Source organism: Anabrus simplex, chromosome 1, assembly GCF_040414725.1.
Source record: "Anabrus simplex isolate iqAnaSimp1 chromosome 1, ASM4041472v1, whole genome shotgun sequence".
Lineage (NCBI taxonomy): Eukaryota > Metazoa > Arthropoda > Insecta > Orthoptera > Tettigoniidae > Anabrus > Anabrus simplex.
This window is the reverse complement of record NC_090265.1, coordinates 582,513,242-582,535,160: the sequence shown is the minus strand read 5'-3', so window position 1 is coordinate 582,535,160 and position 21,919 is coordinate 582,513,242. Positions and strand designations below refer to the sequence as shown.

The 21,919-nt window shown below is 38.4% G+C and overlaps 1 pseudogene; it reads right to left on the bottom strand.

Moving 5' to 3' along the window:
• Nucleotides 1-20,508, bottom strand: part of LOC137501836 (prolactin-releasing peptide receptor-like) — a 698,893-nt pseudogene extending 678,385 nt beyond the window's left edge.
• Nucleotides 20,509-21,919: the final 1,411 nt, after the last annotated feature.

Genomic DNA, 21,919 nt, shown 5'->3' with positions numbered 1-21,919 from the left:
CCCCAGAAAACCACCCAAAGCAGGTGTGCAGGTCAGGTAACGGAATAGACTGAAGAACCACTTTCTGGTTTAATTTCCTGTAGTCCAAAACAGCACGGAAGCCACCAGAGGGCTTGGGTACAAGGAAAACAGGAGAGGCATATGGAGAGGTAGAAGGACGGATAACCCCTTCCCCGAGCATTTTCTCAATAATCTTTTTTAATTCCAACATACGTGGAGGAGAGAGTCTATACGGGGGAGACCTCACAGGTTTGGTATCAGCTAGTTCGATATCATATTCAAGAACATCAGTTAGCCCTAATTTACTGGTGAATACTTCAGGAAATTCACTACAGAGAACACGGATTACCTCAGCCTTTTCTTTACTTAAATGATCAAGTTTTAAGTTTTCAATACCACTACTTTCATCTGGTACAGACCCAGATACACAAGAGACATTAAGGGTCCCCCTAGAACTCTCAATCAATTTAAATTTACAGGTGGGGGAAAATTTAAAAAAGAACATTTTGTCCTGAAGATCAAGAACTAATCCCGTTTTTGACAAGAATCCAGATCCTAAAATTACATTGCAGGGTAGTTGGGATGCCACTAGGAAGGTAATTTTCCAAGTGAAATTTCCTATTCTTAGTTTTACTCTCACAGTTCCTAAAATATCCAATTTGTTACCATTAGCTGCAACACATTTAATGCCAACGGGTTGCAATTCAGAAAATTTACAGGCACTCTTCAGGCAATTATACCAATCAAAATCAATCAAATTCACCATACTACCCGAATCCACCAATGCAAGGACAGCTTCATTATTTACTTCCACCTTAGTGAAAGCACCATGGGAAGAAATGAGCCCATATATTTTATTACATTCGAGGGGACAGAGAACTTCATTCACACTGTTTGAATTCACAGAATTTTGAAATGCAGATAGTTTACCATTACCCTTTTGTCATTTGCTACGTCTATGGAAGGAGTTAGGGCAAGAATTTTTGGAATGTTGCCGAGAACCACACAAATAGCAACAAATATCCAGTTTTCTGTTCTTGGAAGGGCAAGAATTCTTGAGATGCTCGACAGAACCACATACAAAACATGCTTTAAGATTAGAACCATTACCAGTTTTAGGACCCACTGGATAACTGGGATAAATAGGGGGAGGTAGGTGTACCGATCTGGACGCGTCTCCGTGCTTTACATCTTCTGCAAAGGAACACGCGGCCTCAAGTTCACTGAAATTAGTAGGACACCTCGTAAGGGAAAGGTAAGACCGATAGGCAGGAGATATCCCTTTTAGTATACGAGTCACCATTTCTTCTTCAGGGACTGTAATTCGGAACACCTTACAAAAGAATTTCACATCAACAATGTATGTTAGCAAATTTTCATGAAGGTACTGAGTCCTGAAGCAATGCTGTGGAATGAGACTCTGAAGGGCTAAGGAGGGAATAAATTTATCAAGAATTAGTTCATGAAAATTATCAATTTTACACCTCTGAGAAATAGCCTCAGAAATTTCTCTCTTTAAAATACCCTCGCAATGGGAAAATAAGGCTCTATACATGCCCAGATCGTCAACAGAGTATACACAAGCGGATTCCTTGATTTCTACAAGGAATCTTAGGAATCTTAAAGTTTCTTCGATCGAATTCACAGTAAAATTCTTAACTCCGTTAAACAGTTCCTTAAGGGAATTATGAGAAGGGGTAACGTTTAACCTAGAGATAAGGCTTTCTAACACAGAAGTAGGAACACAGGTAGACTCTTGTTCATTAGTATTGGAAGCAACTCGGTTAGGATGGTTATTAGGGTTAGGACACAAAGGACCTTGTCTGTCAACCACAGATAACTTTTCTACCTCTCTACACGCTAACATCAGGTCTAACTCAGTTGAGATACTAGAGGCGAGACATAACAAACGTGTTAACTCACTAACATTTTCTGCAGCAGGTTTAATGGTTAAAAGGTCTTGAATCCGCCCACAATAGTGGAATGATCTAGCCTTGAGCCGATCTACTTGGGCCTTGGTAGGCGTCACCTCAATAAATTCATTTCTGAAGGATTGAATCTCCTCTACGTTACTTTTAATCTCAAGAATAGACTCACCGGAGTTGTTAACTTCTACCTTAGATAGATCAATCGGAACCTGGAGATGGGATTACAAACGAGCTGCACATTCAGTAGCAGTGCCGTCAGTCTCCAAGCCACGAACCTGGAGCTCATACAGAAGTTCGGCTTTCCGCAAATGATATGGAAACAACACCGCTCGGGACATGATGAATGAACATGAAACAGAGTTCAAAAGAATTAGGAAAGATACTTGCACTTCTTTTCACAATTATGCATATAGTTATCATACATAGTCCTCCCTCATAATCCAGCCATTCAACGCCGTCACAAGTACAATTACCCAGGGAAAAAAGAAGGGGGAAAGGAGGACAATGGTTAGCAGCGCCCTCAAGAAAAAAAGACAACCAGAGCTTTCTGCTACCACTTTACTAAGCCACCAGCGCAGTAAGTCACCACACTAGCGGTTAGCAAACAAACACCGGTCGGTACAACCTATGAATCGGTGTGAAATAGACAGAACCAAAAGCAAGATGAAAGTCGGAAACAAGGTAGGAAAATTACACTAACCAGGTACTTACCATGCGACCCATAAAATCACCCAGAGGAAATGGATAAAATTCCTTGTCCCGGCGTTGAACCATTGGATAATGAAAGAAAACTCTTGATTAACTTTTCAAAAATTTTAATCAAGGAATGAAATCTTATCATTTAACCAAAACTAACATCGTCCCATCTGAGAGAATAAAATTGTTTAGTTTGAAAATGAACAGTGAAAACAAAAAAAGGAATAACACAGACTGAAAACGTAGACCTATCAGGTAATAACACTGATGGAACTCATTAGCTAAAAGGAAATGGCTCTAATTCATAACACCAAATTCATTACAAGAAAAGGTTCGGATTGATAACCTTACTATTATAGATCATTATACGAATAAAAACTTAAATTGACTACAGAAAGTGTACACGGGCCCGTTTGTTAACGTAACTAAAATGAAATTAAAACTAAAGTTTAAACCTTGGGAAAACCCACTCATTTGATCAGTTTAATTGAAATAGTTAGCAAAATGAGGCTTCGCAGAAACATAAAACTCTAGCCCAATTAATAAACTACAAGGGCGAAAATTAAAGCCACGAGCGATAATCACACAGAAAAACAGGAGGAAAACAAGAAGAGACCAAGCGAGGATAGGGAAATCTTTCACATCAGTCGAAAATACATCAGTAATCTTAGGTCACACAACCAACACGCAAAACCCACCGGCAACAATTAACAATTCCGCCCCAAAAGAAAAGCGTTGCCATGGCAACCCAAAAAACACGCCGCGTCCCCCAATAAGGTACAAGGCACAACCAAGGCGAGAAACCCAAAATAAAGCTAGAAATACACTAAACATAAAATACCGGAACAACAGAAAAAAACAAGATTCCCTTAAAAAGAACAAGGAAACTAGAATTATATGCTACTGCAAAACCTCGCACAGAATTAAGGCAACAGAGTGCCGCGACACAATTTGAATTTACATGATTAATTAACGGGTGAAAATGATGGTTAATAAGTAAAATCTCCTTGTTTTCATAGTCTTTACATGCCTATAAGCTTGATATTTTAGTAGAAATAACCACACGACCGTCCGGTTTGTAGTTTCCCAAAAAAAAATTAATTTCACAAACTTCACCGTGAAATAGTTAATTTCAAAACACGGATCACATGAATTTCCTCGCAGTTTCATAATCACAGGATATAACTTGCCAAATGATTAACCACTTACTTGAGTGAAGCAGACGCTCAGCGAAGATGAGTTAGATCCTCACATACTTACAGACGCTTACTGAAGAGTTTGGTTTCCCAGGACAGAATTAGTTAAAACCATTTACTAATAGGACGATGCAGAAGATGAAGTAAAATGGGTTTCAAACCCATATCTCAAGTCCCTCAGCCGGGGTCTATTTTCCAACAACACGCCAACATCTTGAGAATCCCATTAACGCAACTGCACTCCATGACTCTCAACAACGAACTGTTGATAGTACAAAATGGCGAGGCTTGCTCCCTCAGGCAGTAGCCGCGCTCCGATAGGTAGAAGAGCGCGCGGGGAGGGGAACTCTATTGTGGGTGATTGACAGAAGGTAGCAGCACATATTAGACGAGGAATGAAACAGTCCACACCATACATAATTGCGAGAATGTATAGACGTAGTCATTAGTCCACAATAAGGCATATAAATAATGTTCAATGAGTATCACTAAAACTCTTAGTGTACGAGGGAAACCATACGCTTAGTCGTATAGAATAATTAAGTTTTTTTCTACGGCGATGTTGCCAGTTCAAAATAGGTTCACAGGGTAGGGTAAATTGCGTTACACCGTAACACTTTGTCGATGATAATTGTGGAGCTGGGAAACAGAGGTTAGTTTTCTTGATATGAGATTTGTGAATCAGGTTGGATCTGTCATTGAAGCCGGGACATGGAAGCCCGAGGAATGTTTTATATGAGTTGAGATGAGATGTGCGAATCAGGTTAGAGTCCTGTCATTGAAGCCGGGACGCGATAGCCCGAGGTATATTTTGTAATGTTGGAAATGGAAAGAAATACATAGAAATCCATAGCAGTGTTAATTCGCGACGCTTATAATTAGTGTGGGCATCTTGAAGCTTAATCTGTGCATTTTGTTGGTTAGAATATCGTATTTGTTTTTGTCGGCAGAGTTTAAAGGGAGCATTTTGAGAAGTCAGTCAGGTAGAACGAACCGGGTGTTTCACATCACTGACAAGCGAACTTGGGGGTGAGAGGCCTCAGCTGATAGGGGGAAAACAGCGGGGATATAACGGGAAAGGCGTGGAATTGAGATTGTACTGTATTCTCGGCCAGGGAGAACGTTAAAATGCTGGATTTAGTTGAAATTCATAGCCGGTAATGATCTGAGTATTGTGAAATACTGTAATTGGGGACGTAATGAACATTTGAAATCACGAACTTTGAGTATAAGGAACAGAATAACCAAATTCAGGGTTGTCAAAAATATAGAGCGATGGTTGTGATGATCGGTTTGTCTGTGAGGGGTGTGCAAAATTCATAATGGTATGACGAGATATGACATCGTAATTATATGGCGAGTTGTTTGGTTTGTACGTACATTCATAGGATATCCAAGTGTTAATAACGGTTAGGACTAGATTAGATTTTAAAGTGTGAAATCATGAGACAAGATATATAACTGGACATGAATTATGTAACAAACATCGCAATATTGAATTTACATCACAGCTGCGTAGGAATTTGTGAAGAAACCAGAGTCGGCGGAGATAAAACTTGTTGTTCGCTAACATTTCGTCAAATCATCTAAATTTATTTAATTATTAAATTCAGTGAAACCGCATTTTGAAATAACTTTAATCAAGCGAATAACTTGGAGATGCATTCTGGAAATTTTAGTTTGTTTTTCTGGGGAATATTAAAAAGTAAAGTAACGATTAAAGGGACATATCCGAAGGAAATGGATTTTACTGCCATAAAGTTTGTGAGCATTGCTATTGTTGTAATTATGGAACTTTGATTGATTGAGCAGTGAATGTGCTGGGGATAGTAAAGTGGAACTTTGGTCATCAACCGATGTAACTTAATTGTGTTTAGCCTTCAGCCTAGAAACTTGGATGGTCAGGGGGTCATCAACCTCAGTGACTTAGATTAGGGCCATATGCCATTGTAGCATCATTTCCTTGCGGTCATCATCCACAATGACTTTAAAGTAACTTAGAAGATTAGATGTTGGTCCATGACATAGACGCAGGTCACATCGATTCAATTAAGGGTCCATGCCGTAGAACCACTGTGTGGCACACACCGGTTGGTCGGCCTTAATTATACCCAGAGTCCAGAGTTCGTGTTACGAGGGCTGGACCATAACGAATCACTATGATGGCACATGTGGTCACACATGGAAGCCGAATTTAAGGATTTCCAGACTTTCCTTTCTTAAATAATTAATAATTGAGACAATGGTTTCTACGTTTGTACGTAGATTCATAGGATATCCAAGTGTTAATAACGGTTAGGACTAGATTAGATTTTAAAGTGTGAAATCATGAGACAAGATATATAACTGGACATGAATTATGTAACAATTCTTTTCCAGCCAGATAAACATCGCAATATTGAATTTACATCACAGCTGCGTAGGAATTTGTGAAGAAACCAGAGTCCGCGGAGATAAAACTGCCCATCAGGCAGTTACGTTAAAGTCTCACACCAGTGTTCTGACCATTATGTTAAAATGATTGTGGTGTCCGGTGGACACAGGTGACTTCTATGATACCGTTGACATATCAGAATGCTTCAGAATTTTCCTGAATAAATAGGAATCTTTTAAATAGACCTTTCATTCCAGTAGATAGATTAGAATTACTGAACCCTACCTTTACCTCAGCAAGTGACGAAGAACCCGATACGACCCAAGAGACAGATCTCATGAACTTTGCTGATAGGTAGGAAAGGTAGGTATCCCTCAATATGGACCAAAGGGTTCAGTATGTATGTATGTATGTATGTATGTATGTATGTATGTATGTATGTATGTATGTATGTATGTATGTATGTATGTATGTATGTATGTATGTATGTATGTATGTATGTATGTATGTATGTATGTATGTATGTATGTATTGCAACAGTTAGGGCTTTAATCGTCGCACCAAATTAAGTATGAACCAGCTCTGAACACATCGGGCGACAAAATGAAACTGGCCCCAAAAATTGGGCAAAAAATTAAGGCTTACATTAGGTATATCAAGCCAATATTACTTCATTTGGTTTCACAAACAGATGTACAGATGGAACATTTCGATGAGAACCGCCAGAAGTCACTTACTAGGCTTGAAGTCTCATCCTCCCTACATTCATAAGATCACCGGCTGAATTCGTAGAGCAATATGGATAATGGAATGTCCGATAAAGAAATAAAATAGGCACATCTAAAATAATGAAAGCAGGATTCTATAATATGAGAGGAATGTGCTAATATTTGTTAAATGAGAAGAATCTCCGTTCAAGTATATATTCTAAACATATTTATTATACTGATATGAACCACACAACTAATGTTGTATCTCAACATATGAGCAAAAGAAACAATTAAACTGATACCATTATATACATTATATGCCTTCTTTTCTTGAAATTGTCTTGGCATAATTAATTCTTGATGTACACCATTCGATCAACATACACTGATACATGATATTAAAAAAATGGATATTGAATTTATTTGTTAAACTCTCGTCACAAATGAATATTAAATATGGTTCCGGTACCGAGGATCGAACTCGAGACTCCTGGGTAAGAACCAGATATCCTTCATGTGTTAGTCATAAATGGATATTAAATAGTATCCTTTGTCTACCGGTCATGATTTGGAGAAAAGAAATTATAACACAATATAAGCACATCTGATATACACACGAGATTGCATTGCCGAGTATCGAACATGTGATCCATTTGACCACGACAAATGTATATTTACATTGAACACTTACGATGAACATACACTCTGAACATATATGTGCGTATCCTGGGTTTACCTAACAAATTATATATTTAAAGAAAATCAGTCAAAGCTGGAATCAAACCCATCACCACATTATTTTGGGAAATAATAAAACACACAGAAACATATATATATAAAAATATCAAATATATTTACACAACACATCTTGAAGATATGGGTTAACCAAGCCATAATATCTGGTTAAATCTTCGCTCCAACATCATTCGAACCAACAGGCTTCGGCTTCCAAGGTAAAAATTTTTGGACTCCAATCAGAAGCTAAATTAATGCTTAGCACGAGAAGGGATCTATTCTTCACAAAATCCGGAAATTATCCGTGTTACTTGCAACGTATAATTAGAATGGGATTGAGATTACTTTGGTAAATGAAAAGAGCTTGGCCCGTTAACATCGCTTTGCTAGAGACTGCAAAGTTTGCTCGGCCTACGGTCGACCAGCATATACCTGTTCATCACAATAACAGTTGTGACTAGTCCTGGGTAAGAACCATAAATCATCCGTCACTCTCCCTTTCATTTCTCTTACATATCATCTCAGCTCATTGTCAAGTATGCACTGACTTGAAAGCCATTATTTCTTATTACTCGTTATCTGGCTATATATTCAGCCCAATTTTATATCTCACAACAGCTATAATTATTTATTCTTCTTTATCACTCCAACAACAAACATGTTACAGCTTCGCCCTCTCATGTCTTGGCATCGTATCTCAATCCATTCATTTAATTTACAGAGGAAACCCCATTATTTAAGGTTATTTATTCTCACAATTTCATATATAATTATAAATTAATTACACCTCGAGTTGGATCAACTCCAATGATTATCTAATATTATCCGGGATTACAAATACCCGAATCTCAAAGTATCATTTATATCCAAACTACTCTGAAGATCTTTACCAGACGAAGAAATATAAATCTAGCTAACTTGCCGTTCTTCCCAAAGATAGTTCATATAAGCTAAAAACTTTGAAGTCTATATAATAATTCATGCAAATGAATTTTGTTAAATATCAATGATTATCTTAAAAATCACTTGATGATCCTAACTAATAGTAATAAATCTTTCCCAATCATACGCGCATAATGTTCCCTACATATTTAATATTTAATTATGACATTATAATATTTACAAATATTATTATTACTGGCATGCATCTCTCGTGTTTAGGATATATTAAAGTATGTACTTAACACTTGGTGAGTAAGGCTTGCTGTCACCTAGGGTACATCTTAGATCTTTACACGAACATGATGAATATTATTGTTCCTAGTAGTCCTTGGTTCTTCTTCATACGACGATCCATGACTCGAACTGCTGTTTTCTCAGTTGAATTTCGGGACGATCCTTGTAAAGCTGATTACAGGCACTGAGGCGCGACTCTTGCAGGCTCCGAGTCTTCGGTTCGACGACCACTCACGAACATACAGAAAAATGGAGAATGAGTTATCAAATACTGTTTTATGCACTTTCAAAGGGGGCCTACTTGTAACAAGATCCACTCTTAAGTTCAAACAGATTAACATAAGTAGTGATACGTTTGTAAAAATCACTGTTCATTCCCTGACCGTCACACAGACTATCACAACGAATGTCCCTGGAGGATGCGAATATTAATTTTGTCAAGAACAGTTATTTAATTTTTGCTAAATGTCACTCGTTCTTAAATGCTCAAGAGCGATGATAATTAACCCCTGCATATATTAATTAACTGTCTCACCACGCTAAATAACCTGAAGCGTTTGCCCTCCGTTGGTGATTGCACCATCAGTAATAATTAACTATCTTCGACGATTGTGATTTTGAAATGCCAAATTAAGGCTTCTATTCGGCAATTATGTACATTAACTTGTACCACACGGCTTATTCCGTAAAAATATTAAATCACATTGATGTGTTTCTTCAATGGCACAACACTTGATACACTGATATCCAAGTAACTGATATCCAAGTCCGCTTCTGATATGTTGGGCTGCCACTATACAGACGACAATTAAGTAACGTGTTACCACTGCAGCTACACGGATGAGAATGAGATACAGTGTCTCGGTCCAGGCTATATTTACAACCTTCGGAAAAATGGTCAGGGGGGGAAGTGAAGTATACCCCTGTTGAACATGACGGTCCGGTAATCGGAGTTTTTGAACGACGTGATAATAATCGAATTAAAGCTCATGACCTCTACTTTCTACTGAACATCTGTGAAACCAAAACGATCAGTAGGTTATTCATAATTTCCAAAGCGTCCTTTTGGAAAATCACGCGTCATGTTTCATCATGCAATATCTCCCACTTTTTTCCACATGTTGTCAGATTTCAGTAGCCGCCTTTGATCTGCGTACTACTGTATGATAGGCGTCATTACTGATCCATATTTAAAGTATTGTGTTTATATGCATTGACAGTCAGCATAAAATACATTTGCTCGAATGAGACCTGATTTATAAATTTAGAAAAATTATCTCATATAGAAGTATTCTTCTTCTTCCTCTTTTCGTAAATTATGGTGAAGTGGTACTAATGAATGCGGTGTTGAATTTATAGTGGGCATTTATTTTTCAACGGTTAACACACCTTAATTTGGCCCTGTCTCAAAAAAACCTCCATCTCCGTGCGTAGCGTTATCATCTCTTCTCACTCGCTCGGAAAGAGAGCGCGGTTTCAAGGTTAACAATACTGCGCTGTCTTCTTCTCGTCACAGCGTAGGGAAACTGCTCCCTCCGGACTGGCGCGTCGCGGATCATACCCCGGTTAAGCATAAAGAATGCTAACTACTGCGTTATATGTCACAGGATGTTGCGGAAAACGGCATGTATAATTAGCCAGACCTCCTAACATCTCCATGGCATAACGGTGAACGGTCGCATCATGTATGTATGTATTGTAGAAATTCTCATTTTAAAATTTCACCCCTTTTTAGGCCCCCCTAAGTGGAGTTTCCAAAAGCAAATCACCTTCCTTTACATTTACAGGAGATTCCAAATACCCACTTTTTACGTCTGTGACATTTTACGTTTCTCAGATATTCTGTAGATATAGTCCTTCAAAAGATTCACCCTAATTTGTCACTCCTGATAAACCGCCATTAATTGGATTTTCCAAAAAGAAAAAATACGTGTTTCTTTGTTAATAAAGGAGATCTCCTATACAAATTTTTAGTTCTGTATTACCTTCAGTTTCTGAGATATATGTATCCTCATTAAAGGCATTCAACCCATTATTCACACTTTTACACCCCTCCTATTTGGATTTACAGAAAACCAAAAAATACGTGTTCCTTTATTTTTAAAGGAGGTTCTAAATACCAATTTTTACATCTGTACATCTGTAAAGTTTTAAGATGAAGTCACACTCATTTTTAAATATTCACACCCCTTTTCACTCCGCATTATTTGGATTTTCAAAAACTAAAAAATACCTGTTCCTTTATTTTTAAAATAGATCCCAAATACCAATTTTCAGGTTTGTAATATCTTAAGGTTCTGAGATATAAGTAGCCTCATTAAAGACATTCAACATTTTTTCACCCTTTTCCACCCTTCCTATTGGGATTTTCCGAAAACAAAAAAGACGTGTTTCTTTATTTTTAAAGGAGATCCCAAACACCAATTTTTCAGGTCTGTAATATCTTCAGTTTCTGAGATATAAGTATCCTCATTAAAGGCACTCAACCATTTTTCACACCTTTTCACCCCTCCTATTGGGATTTTCCGAAAACAAACAATGCGTGTTTCTTTATTTTTAATGAAGATTCTAAATACCAATTGTTACATCTGTAAACTTTAAAAGTTTTGAGATATAGATACACATATTTTAAAGTCCCCCCCCCCTATTTTCACCCCCTTAGCGATGGAATATCCAAGAATCCTCTCTTAGCGAGCACCTATATTTTAATATGAATATATCCCCAAAATTTCATTTCTTTATGTCCAGTAGTTTTGGCTCGGCGATGATGAATCAGTCAGTCAGTCAGTCAGTCAGTCAGTCACGACAAGTTATTTTATATATATAGATAAGAAGTGTGAAACTAAACGATTGGTACGTTCTCTTATGTGTATCTATATACTGACCTTAAAATACAATATATGCGAAATTTTTAAATCACACAAGAGTTAAAAATTAATTTCATACGGTTGTTATTATCTTGGTGCGGTTCTTGAAAGGCAGTCCCTCCGACGAGTGTGGGTAGGATGTGAGTATTATGACACGGACGAGGATATTGTTGATTAACCTTTCGTAAATGGCGGCTATTAATATGTAGGTATTTACTGAACTTTCGCATGTGTCCTTCAAGTTCTAAAATAATGGTCAATATTTAGGCCTATCATTAGATCTCTGCGCAGGTATAAAAATAACATCCTAATCAGCACTTCTTTCATCAGCATCCGCGAATGGTTATCCGCGGATATTGCAAAATTTTAACTATAATACACCATAGATATTGAACCTTATAGATCTGTTAACATACTGTAATACAATAGGCCTGGTATCTGGCACCAGCATCAGTACGGTAACAGGTTTTTTGAGCGATTTCCTCTTGCAACAACTACCGACATATTGAACGTTTCTCTTTCGGTATATTTGTCCCTTCCTTCCACTAATTGCGCGCAGGAGCCAGTTAGGCGTAGGTTAGATTTGCGGCTTTATGGACTCCACATTCTTTGTACATCATCATATCACTTTTCCATGCCATTGTCAAGGGTCGCTTCACCACATGCAAAAATAAACCAAACCAAACCAAACCCCATGGCACTACAGCCCTTGAAGGGCCTTGGCCTTCCAAGCGACTGCTGCTCAGCCCGATGCCTGCAGATAACGAGGTGTCGTGTGATCAGCACAACGAATCACCTCGGCCGTTATTCTTGGCTTTCTTGGCTATCTCAGCGTCAGATAGCTCCTCAATTCTAATCACGTAGGCTGAGTGGACCTCGAACCAGCCCTCACGTCCGGATAAAAATCCCTAACCTGGCCGGGAATCAAAGCCAGGGCCTCCGGGCAAAAGGCAGGCACGCTACCCCTACACAACGGGGCCAGCATACAGGCAAAAATAACTGCAAGAAAAGTATGAAAGGGTGACTTGCGGAGATTCGTAGAGTTTACCCGAGTGAAAACCAATAAACAAAGTTATTTAGAAATTATTAGGAAAATTATCCGCATTGCCATACACTAACTCAGCGGATATCCGCATCCGTGGAGGGGTCTGCCCATCGTCACAGACACACACACAAAGAAAAAATATATCCCAGCGCATGTACTAATAATTACGTTTTCTACAAAAAAGGGCATATACATTTTCTTTGTGACTCTGATTGTTCTTCAGGAAATTCCATTTTTATGCGTTAACACGCGTTCCAGAGCACCTGCCGGCCAAGCGCTCTCCGGCTGCGTAATTGGCCGGTTCTTGAGGGTACAGAGACATCGCCAATTATCGGCTCGTTAACGGCGGGTACGGTCTGATAATATTACATTATTACAAGGAAGAATAGCACAGATCAAACCATTATTCGAGTTAAGAACTAGAAGGCTTACTTGTAATTAAAACTTCATAAATAGCAAATGAGAAATGTATTTCACATAAAATGAAGGACTGCTGAGATTAAACGATTTGGAATGAAAATATGTTGAGTAACTAGATAAGATCAAAAGTAAGAGATATTGACAAATAGACGAACACGCTCGAATGTAACACCAAAAGAACATTGATAAGTGTGATAATAGTAATATTATTGTAATTAGGCCCCACTAACTACTTTTGCGGTTTTCAGAGACGCCAAAATGTCCGAATTTTTATCCACAGGAATTCTTTCGTCCGCCTCTGTGGTGTAGTGGTTAGTATGATTAGCTGCCACCCCGGGGTCCCGGCTTCGATTCCCGTCTCTGCCACGAAATTTGAAGAGTGGTACGAAGGCTGGAACGGGGTCCACTCAGCTCAGCCTCCGGAGGTCAACTAAGTAGTGGTGGGTTCGATTCCCACCTCAGCCATCCTGGAAATGGTTTTCCGTGGTTTCACACTTCTCCTCCAGGCAAATGCCGGGATGGTACCTAACTTAAGGCCATGGCCGCTTTCTTCCCTCTTCCTTGCCTCTACCTTCCAATCTTCCCATACCCTCGCAAGGCCCCTGTTCATCATAGCAGGTGAGGCCGTCTGGGCGAGGTACTGGTCATCCTCCTCAGTTGTATACCCCGACCCAGAGTCTGAAGCTCCAGTACACTGCCCTTGAGGCGGTAGAGGTGGGATCCCTCGCTGAGTCCGAGGGAAAAAACGACCCTGGAGGGTAAACAGATTAATAAAGAAAGAAAGAAAGAAAGAAAGAAAGAAAGAAAGAAAGAAAGGCGTTATTTTACTTAGTGCTTAATCTACCGACAATAGACTGTCGTATTTAAGTATCTTCGACAAAATGGCCTCAGAAAGCCAGCGCTTCATAAACAGGATTGAAAATAATTGAAAATAATTGAAAATAATTAAATATTACATAACAGATACATAGGCTATCTAAACATGTGATAATTCATTCTGATATTATTTATTCTTATGCTTGGGCATAATTGCATTTGTAAAGTTCGCAAACGGCGATGATTGCTCCTTATCAAGTTACTGTAATGTAAAACCCACTCCTGCTCTGAAAATACGTACTAAACATCGGTTTATGATAAATTGTCAGTTGTCTACAAATGATATAAAAATAATAACCCTGTGTTCACAGGAATCACAAACAATGAAATCACACGAACTGAAATCGTCTCTGACAGAATCATTATAAACCGATAAATAAATAGCAAGTCACTGACGGTAAGATTTTGTACCTAACCACGGTCCTGAAAACAGCATATTAAAGTAAAAAACCGCTATCTGTGCAACACTGGGTATATTGTAGTGCCCACTGGCTACATACAAGGAAAAAGATCAAAGGGAGGAAAATTACGAAATCCTTTAGTGTTATGCGCAGAGAAATGAAAAAGTCAAATCTATTAAGAACATGTATGGAGCCAGAATCACGTATCTAGATGAAGAAGCATTAAAACAAACATGAGAATGTGTTTCGCGTGAGTTTCAAACTCAGAATGGATCACATTGGGAAAGACCGTGAAATGATTTTGCATGGTAGGAAATATAGTGCGGCTAAGGAAAGTGAAGGAACAGTAAATAAGCGCTATTGCAAGCAAGATTTTCCTACAATATAATTATAACACTGTTTAACGCATAAAACGAGTAGAATAGGTATCAAAATTCAACTGGTACGGACTTATAACGTTTAATTCATTAGGAAACAAGTCTGATCCTTTGCCTAACTGGTCAGCAGCATGGCCTTCAGTTCAGAGGGTATCGGGTTCAATTCACGGTCGGGCCGATGATTTTAACTGCGTCGGAGACTGGGTGATTGTGTTTGTCTTAATACGCATGTTTTCATCTATGCACAGCACGCTACCAATCATCACTAAAACACGCAATTGTGAATGCATTCCTCCACATAATGTTGGTGTCGGGAAGAGCATCTGCTCGTAAAACTGGCGTAAAAAGACACTCAGTGCCAGCCACAAGAAATTAGGAAAACATGAAGAAGAACTGCAAATAAAAGTAAGTAAAATACGAATTATTAGAGGATAAAATGCACGTAGCCTATAAATTATTTTCAGGGCTTCCGACAGTGGGGTACGAATCCAGCATTTCCCGAATGCAAGCTCACTGCTATGAGACCCTAACCGCGGAGCGAACGAATTATGTGGATTCCAGTCATGGACCGTTAGTTTCTCATCTTTTATCACTCATGTCAATCTCACTTGGAAGGAAATTATCCCCTAAAACAGTAGGAATGATACAACGAATATTACTTCAAATACAATGCAATGCACAAGTCCTCCATATAAAATTACTGATAATCAGTACTAGAACATAGGATGCGGCGTTTATTCTAAAATGTGATATAAACACACAACCGGCCATTTTTAAATAAAACTTTATTTTCGTTCCTTATTATTTTTCGGAAAACTAAAACAGAGGATTTTCTGCAAACTTGGACTGCCTGAAAATTCTATTACTTGTTAAGCTCAAATATCCAGAATTTTCCCAAGCAACTCTGCAATTCCTGCCAAGATTGCAAATGCTGAAAGATATTTCAGTAAATAAAACTGAATTGTAAATGATAGGAAAATTCGAATGACTGAGCATTATATTCGGAATATTCTTTGATTTCCTTGAATCCGTAGTATTGAATCTTCAACATGACTTAAGTTAATGTTGAACATTTCCTTATTTTTTATTTTGCATCAGTATAACCTTTTTTCAGTTATATTTTAGGCCTCATCATTTTAAATTATATGTACAATATTTTACTTTGTTCAATTTCTTTTATTATCAGCTCTATGCAAATGGGATTCTAACTTCAGACTTACATTATCAAGATATATTACCTGTTTATCGGAATCATCTCAAATTCTATAGTTTTCTTAAAAACGATATAATACGCTGAGTTACAAATGTGTACATGCTAAAAATGCTACTTGTACAATCGCGCTCACAAGAATGCCGGGTGGAAGAGGAAACAGATAACGTTAGGGCGAAGATTTTGGCCAACCCTGAGGATGAAGGAGAAGTAACCAAGGCAACGTCGCATGTGTTCGTCTTCTAAGAACACACAAACACAACGTCACCCTTATCAAACGATGACGTTGCGCACTCAGAGTTCACTCCCAACTCCATTCTTTCGGGAACTGATTAAGATGATTCTATGGTTAAACATTCTGGCTATACTAGCTTTTCCTAATCAAGGAAAACAATTAATTAACTGCAATTTAATTGCGGTGAATTGTGCACCATATAATACTATTCCTATATATGGCATATAATTGTTTGATCAGGGCTGACAATAACTTCATAGGAACGGTTTTTTAAACGCCCTTACGTCCCTGATAATCATAACTATTTAATGCCAGGTTATTTTTACTTTGATATTTGAAGATAAAAATTATTACTATTATTATTAGTAGTAGTAGTGCCGGCCCCGTGGTGTAGGGGTAGCGTGCCTGCCTCTTACCTGGAGGCTCCGGGTTCGATTCCCGGACAGGTCAGCGATTTTTACCTGACCTGAGGGCTGGTTCGAGGTCCACTCAGCCTACGTGATTAGAATTGAGGAGCTATCTGACGGTGAGATAGCGTACCCGGTCTAGAAAGCCAAGAATAACGGCCGAGAGGTTTCATCGTGCTGACCACACGACACCTCGTAATCTGCAGGCCTTCCGGCTGAGCAGCGGTCGCTTGTTAGGCCAAGGCCCTTCAAGGGCTGTAGTGCCATGGGGGTTGGTTTGGTTTGGTTTTTAGTAGTAGTAGTAGTATGGCATTTAATTGTTTGATCAGCACTGACAATAACTTCATAGGAACGGTTTTCTAAACGCCCTTGCGTCTCTGATAATCATAATTATTTAATGCCAGGTTATTTTTACTTTGGTTTTCGAGGATAAAAATTATTATTATTAGTAGTAGTAGTAGTAATAGTAGTAGTAGTAGTAGTAGTAGCAGCAGCAGTAGTAGTAGCAATATTAGTAGCAGTAATAGTATTTAATAGGGCCTACAATGATGAAAACAAAGGTCATTCTTTCTTGCAGTGGTTGAGCGCGATGCCACTTGCTACTGGTCATAGTCGAGACCGCTAACATTTCAGCCAGACTTCGCACACAAGAATTACAAAGAAACTAGAGAATTTGACCCTCAGTGAGTTGACATACACATTAACGTTTGTTGCCCTGAAGAAGCCGTATGGTTCCTCCATTCATTCCCCTCTCCCTTCATTGTCGAGCCAGTGGGACGTGTGGGCTGGCGGCCGCGTGTATTTCGTTCATGCTAGATATCCTCGTACTTCGTTTGCTCCACATCGCCTTACTATTCAGATGTGTGCATGTGTTAACGCGTCTAACAGAAGTGACCAGTGACAGAGAGTGTGTAAGCAGCTACTGGGTGGTTCTGAGGGCTGTACTGATTTCCTGCCTGAAATGAATATTTCTGGTCACGAGATACAAAAGATTTCGATTATACAAATAAAAATCGACGTCAACTTACGAAATTATTTCGAACAGGCCTGTCGGGGACCGGAAGCCGATATACGGAACTGTACTGTATGAATTTTAAACGCATTTATTTCACACGACAATCTAGAGATGGCTCCTATGGTTCTTCTGAGTCACTCCAGGTGAGCTTCATAAATGGAATACACCCTTCATATTTCAGTTATAACTAAATAAGGAATAAAAGAATGTGGACAGCCATGTTGACAAATGTACAGGTCAAAAAGAACGATATTTATAAGTTGAAGCTATAAATTGACTGCGATAATGATTACTTGTCAACGAACGATAGATCGTTTGATAAGGGTGATTACGATCGTGAGAACATTTCTCCCGGAAATCGCTTTAGTGGCAGGTGTGATGGAATGATAAGCTTGGAACGATATTGACGAAATATTTTCAATATGACTAGAAACATACCATTTACTATATTTTGGTCCGCTATAAAGGACTGAATCACAGTCAGACAATATACTGTATAAATAATACCTTAGTAAATATATTGTGTTTTGATTTATTATGAAGATATTTAGTTCATCTTTCAGCAAACAAATAGGACACATCCTAGATCTCATGGAAACTGCTTATTAAGATTCCAGTGTTTATAGACTGTGTTGAAATCTGAATTGGTGATTTCGTTCTTAAAAATAGCGTTAATGAAAATGAAACTCACATATATATAAATACACATATAAATATATATAAATTCTAACAGTAGAACTCCTTGAGAATTCGTAAGATTGGGGGCAGGTTTGTACAAGTTGCAATTTTCAAAAAATTCATGGTTTTGAGTTCTGTCATTGACAAGTTTATCCTACATGTTATTTCATCTCAGTAATTCCTAACATAATGTAGGAATAAATTAACAATATAAGTCTTATTACAACATATTATATTATGCTATAGTCATCCGAGTTATCACCGCTAATATTACATTAGCCAAAACTGCAGAGGCTGTTAATACACACCTTCTTTGTCCGCGTATATGTTTTCTTCTTCATGTTAACTCTTTATTAACTTGGTCATCTAGCCTGTACGCTATTCAGGTTTCATGAAATTATTACGTTACAATTCATACATAAAACATTCGCTTTGAAATATTAGCACTCATTACTTCTATTTGGCCAGATAAAAAATATCACAAGGTGAACAGCATTTGATGATCCAGTATAAAACTGTCTTCTGAGAACTTGAGTCAGTGGACAAAATTAAATGTTCAGTGCCAAGTACATACTAACGCTACCGGTTACCTGATGACCGGTAAAATGTATATTTTACAATAAATTATTTCCACACTGACACTAACCATCTTGTAGGTGACTTGTCTTCCTATCAAACACAGTCAGTAGGGGGGATGAAATCACTTCTTTCAGCCCGTGAGTAGTAAAATATAATGATCTTAATAAAAGGTTCAAAATGTCAATGTTAACTCAGGATCTATGATAAAACTCAAAGTCTTCCTTATACGGCTGCAATTAGAGCCTTGATGACATATTTCGATCGAGTAGCATTTAGCTCTAATTTCTCATCCTTATGGCATGTAAGCGATGAAATAGTAAAACCAACGACGGCCCTTCAAGAAGTGGAATATAAAGACTTCCATATCCGCGGCACTCGGACAGATAGAGGTCTTGGAGTGAGTGAGTGAGTGAGTGAGTGAATCCTAGGGCCATGTGCATCTCCAGAAGTGGAAATGGGGCCGATGACCTAGATGTTGGGCCCCTTTAAAAATGATAGTTACACTCAACCAGAAGAGGAAGTTTCGTTTCTAAATTTTTCACCTCCCTAACGAGGAATGATATTTATTTTGTTCAGGGTGAGCAAAGTATGCCTTTCACCACCTCGGTTAGGCAACCCTCTTAACAACACAGTACCCTTTCTACATTTCCTTACCAGTTCTGAAATCTTTTAACTTTTGCGTATAAACAAACATACCCTTAAATGACTCTATGGTCTGGTGGCTAAGGCTATAGACTCATGTCCTATCGATTCGTTTCTTACTTTTAGTCTAAGTTATTATTTGACAAGAGAATCGCAGTACATGTGAACAAAACTTGATGGTAGCAACGGAAGTAGAATTTGAAACCTGTGATCAAGAAGGTATTGCTGGAACAGCTGAGGGGCTCATTGTAATCTGTTGAATTCGAGCTAGAACCCAGCCTTATCGGCGGTCCACGTTAACGGTTAGATACTGGTATATCCCGAGGGACGTGACAGCCGAGTGTCTTCGCCTCTGGCTTTTAGTCACATCCCTGCTTTTTTTCAAATTAAACACAAAACTAATGATTCCTGGGCTATAATCACGATATCAACAGTCTCGTTAAACTACAAGCTTGTTTCTTTCTACACACAAGCAAATATAGACCATCAATCAAACTTCCCCTGTGAAAAGAATCAGAAGTGTATAACATTCAAACCAAGAACCATGTTTGAGAAGTTCTTTAACATAGTCTTACCTGTAACATGGGCAAGAAGTAGCAGAGGAAGCGGCCGAAGACCCAGTTCTGCACTAGAAGAATGACCAGAGAGAAGGGGAGTACAAGGACACACTTGATGATATTAGCCACAGCGATGTTGACGATGTAGCCGTAAGTGGGGTCGTGGTGTAAGCTCTTCCTAGCTATCACCCATAGTACAGCTAAGTTGGATATTGTTCCTCCAAGAACTACACACGAATACATGACAATGAACAGCGGGTACACGTTGGCGACCGAGGGGCGAATGTGAGGCTTATTGAGATCTTCGGTATGGTTCTTAGCTCCGGAGATGACATGCATCATGGTCTCCAACCACTTCAGAGTCGTCTCGTTGGCAGTACTCATCTTGATTTATAAATAAACAGACAAATCGTAATGGATAAGTGAATAGTTCAGGTAGATTCTTCTCGCCTATCAATATTTGATAAGTACTAACAGATTCTTCATCCTGAGAATTTCAAGTACACCATCCCATGCAACTGCAACAAGTGTCCATATTTCTCAGAAATGCGGTATGACAATAAACATGTGTTACCAGTTCATGTTATTTAAAATCGCAATTGCTTCTGACGAACACACTTATAGAATAATTTATTAACGGGAATGTAAAATTATTTTTATAATTGTGACTTCATAAAAAACTTATTAATTTAATATGCTCATAGTAAACTGCGGATAAAATGGTTATTTTAGCCAATGTTCCATTCACGAAGTACCTATCTACTGTAAGTAGTAAATCTCAAAAATTACCTTTCTACTCGCTTACTAAAACTGGTATTAGCTATATCTATGCCACGTTTTTAGTACAATAGCATTCTGCCATAAAATACCACTGGATACATAACTCTTCTTTCGAATATTTGAAGACGAATTATGACAAACTACTAGCATGAATTGAAATATTCACGTGCATCTCATGTCGTACAATTCACGTATTATGCTATCGGTTTGGCAAAATTCACTTAACGTGCACTCCAAAAAAGACAATGTCATGGATGTAGGATACAGTAGGACACGATTACTAACGATAGGAGAAATTTCACAATAAATCCATTACCTTTATGCTATAACCATACTCGTTCCTATACCAAAAACGTTTCTAACTTCTCACTATTTCCAAAAATATGTCCACATACAATAATTTAATATTGAACTATTTTTAGAACAAATTACTCGTATTAAAATTTTTGAACGACAACTTTCTCTCCCTAATTTCTTCACTTTAGCTGAAATATTTCACAATGACTTTTTGTCCAATTGTCTATTTCTTTATTAATTCAAAATTTGCCACATCATTGTCCCTGTGAATTAAAAACTAATAAGAATGTGTGAATTAAAATCCCAAAATGTACGTCAAAATAATGTCACTGGTATTGACAGAAAGAGTGATAACTCTCATAAGATCACAACCACTAGAAAGTATAAACTTATCGTAGGAGAAACTTCCGTAAAGTTGTCTAGTGCAAGTATCGCGACATGTACCGTCCGAGTGGGTGGCGCGCACAGGGGATGCCCGTGAGATGTACAACACAGCGGGTACGACGGCAGTCTGCAAGAGCGTTGTGGCAGGCCGGGGGCCAGGAGAGAGGTCGGAGATGCGCAGGTGCAGTAGGGCGGGAGCTGTTGATCCAAACAACCACATAACAACAGGAGCTCCTCAGCTAGCAACAGGTTGATGATGCACTCTTGCAATTCTGTGCTGCTATCAAAAGTAATCACTTCACCGTAATCAACGTTACTTTGGAATACTGCTTTG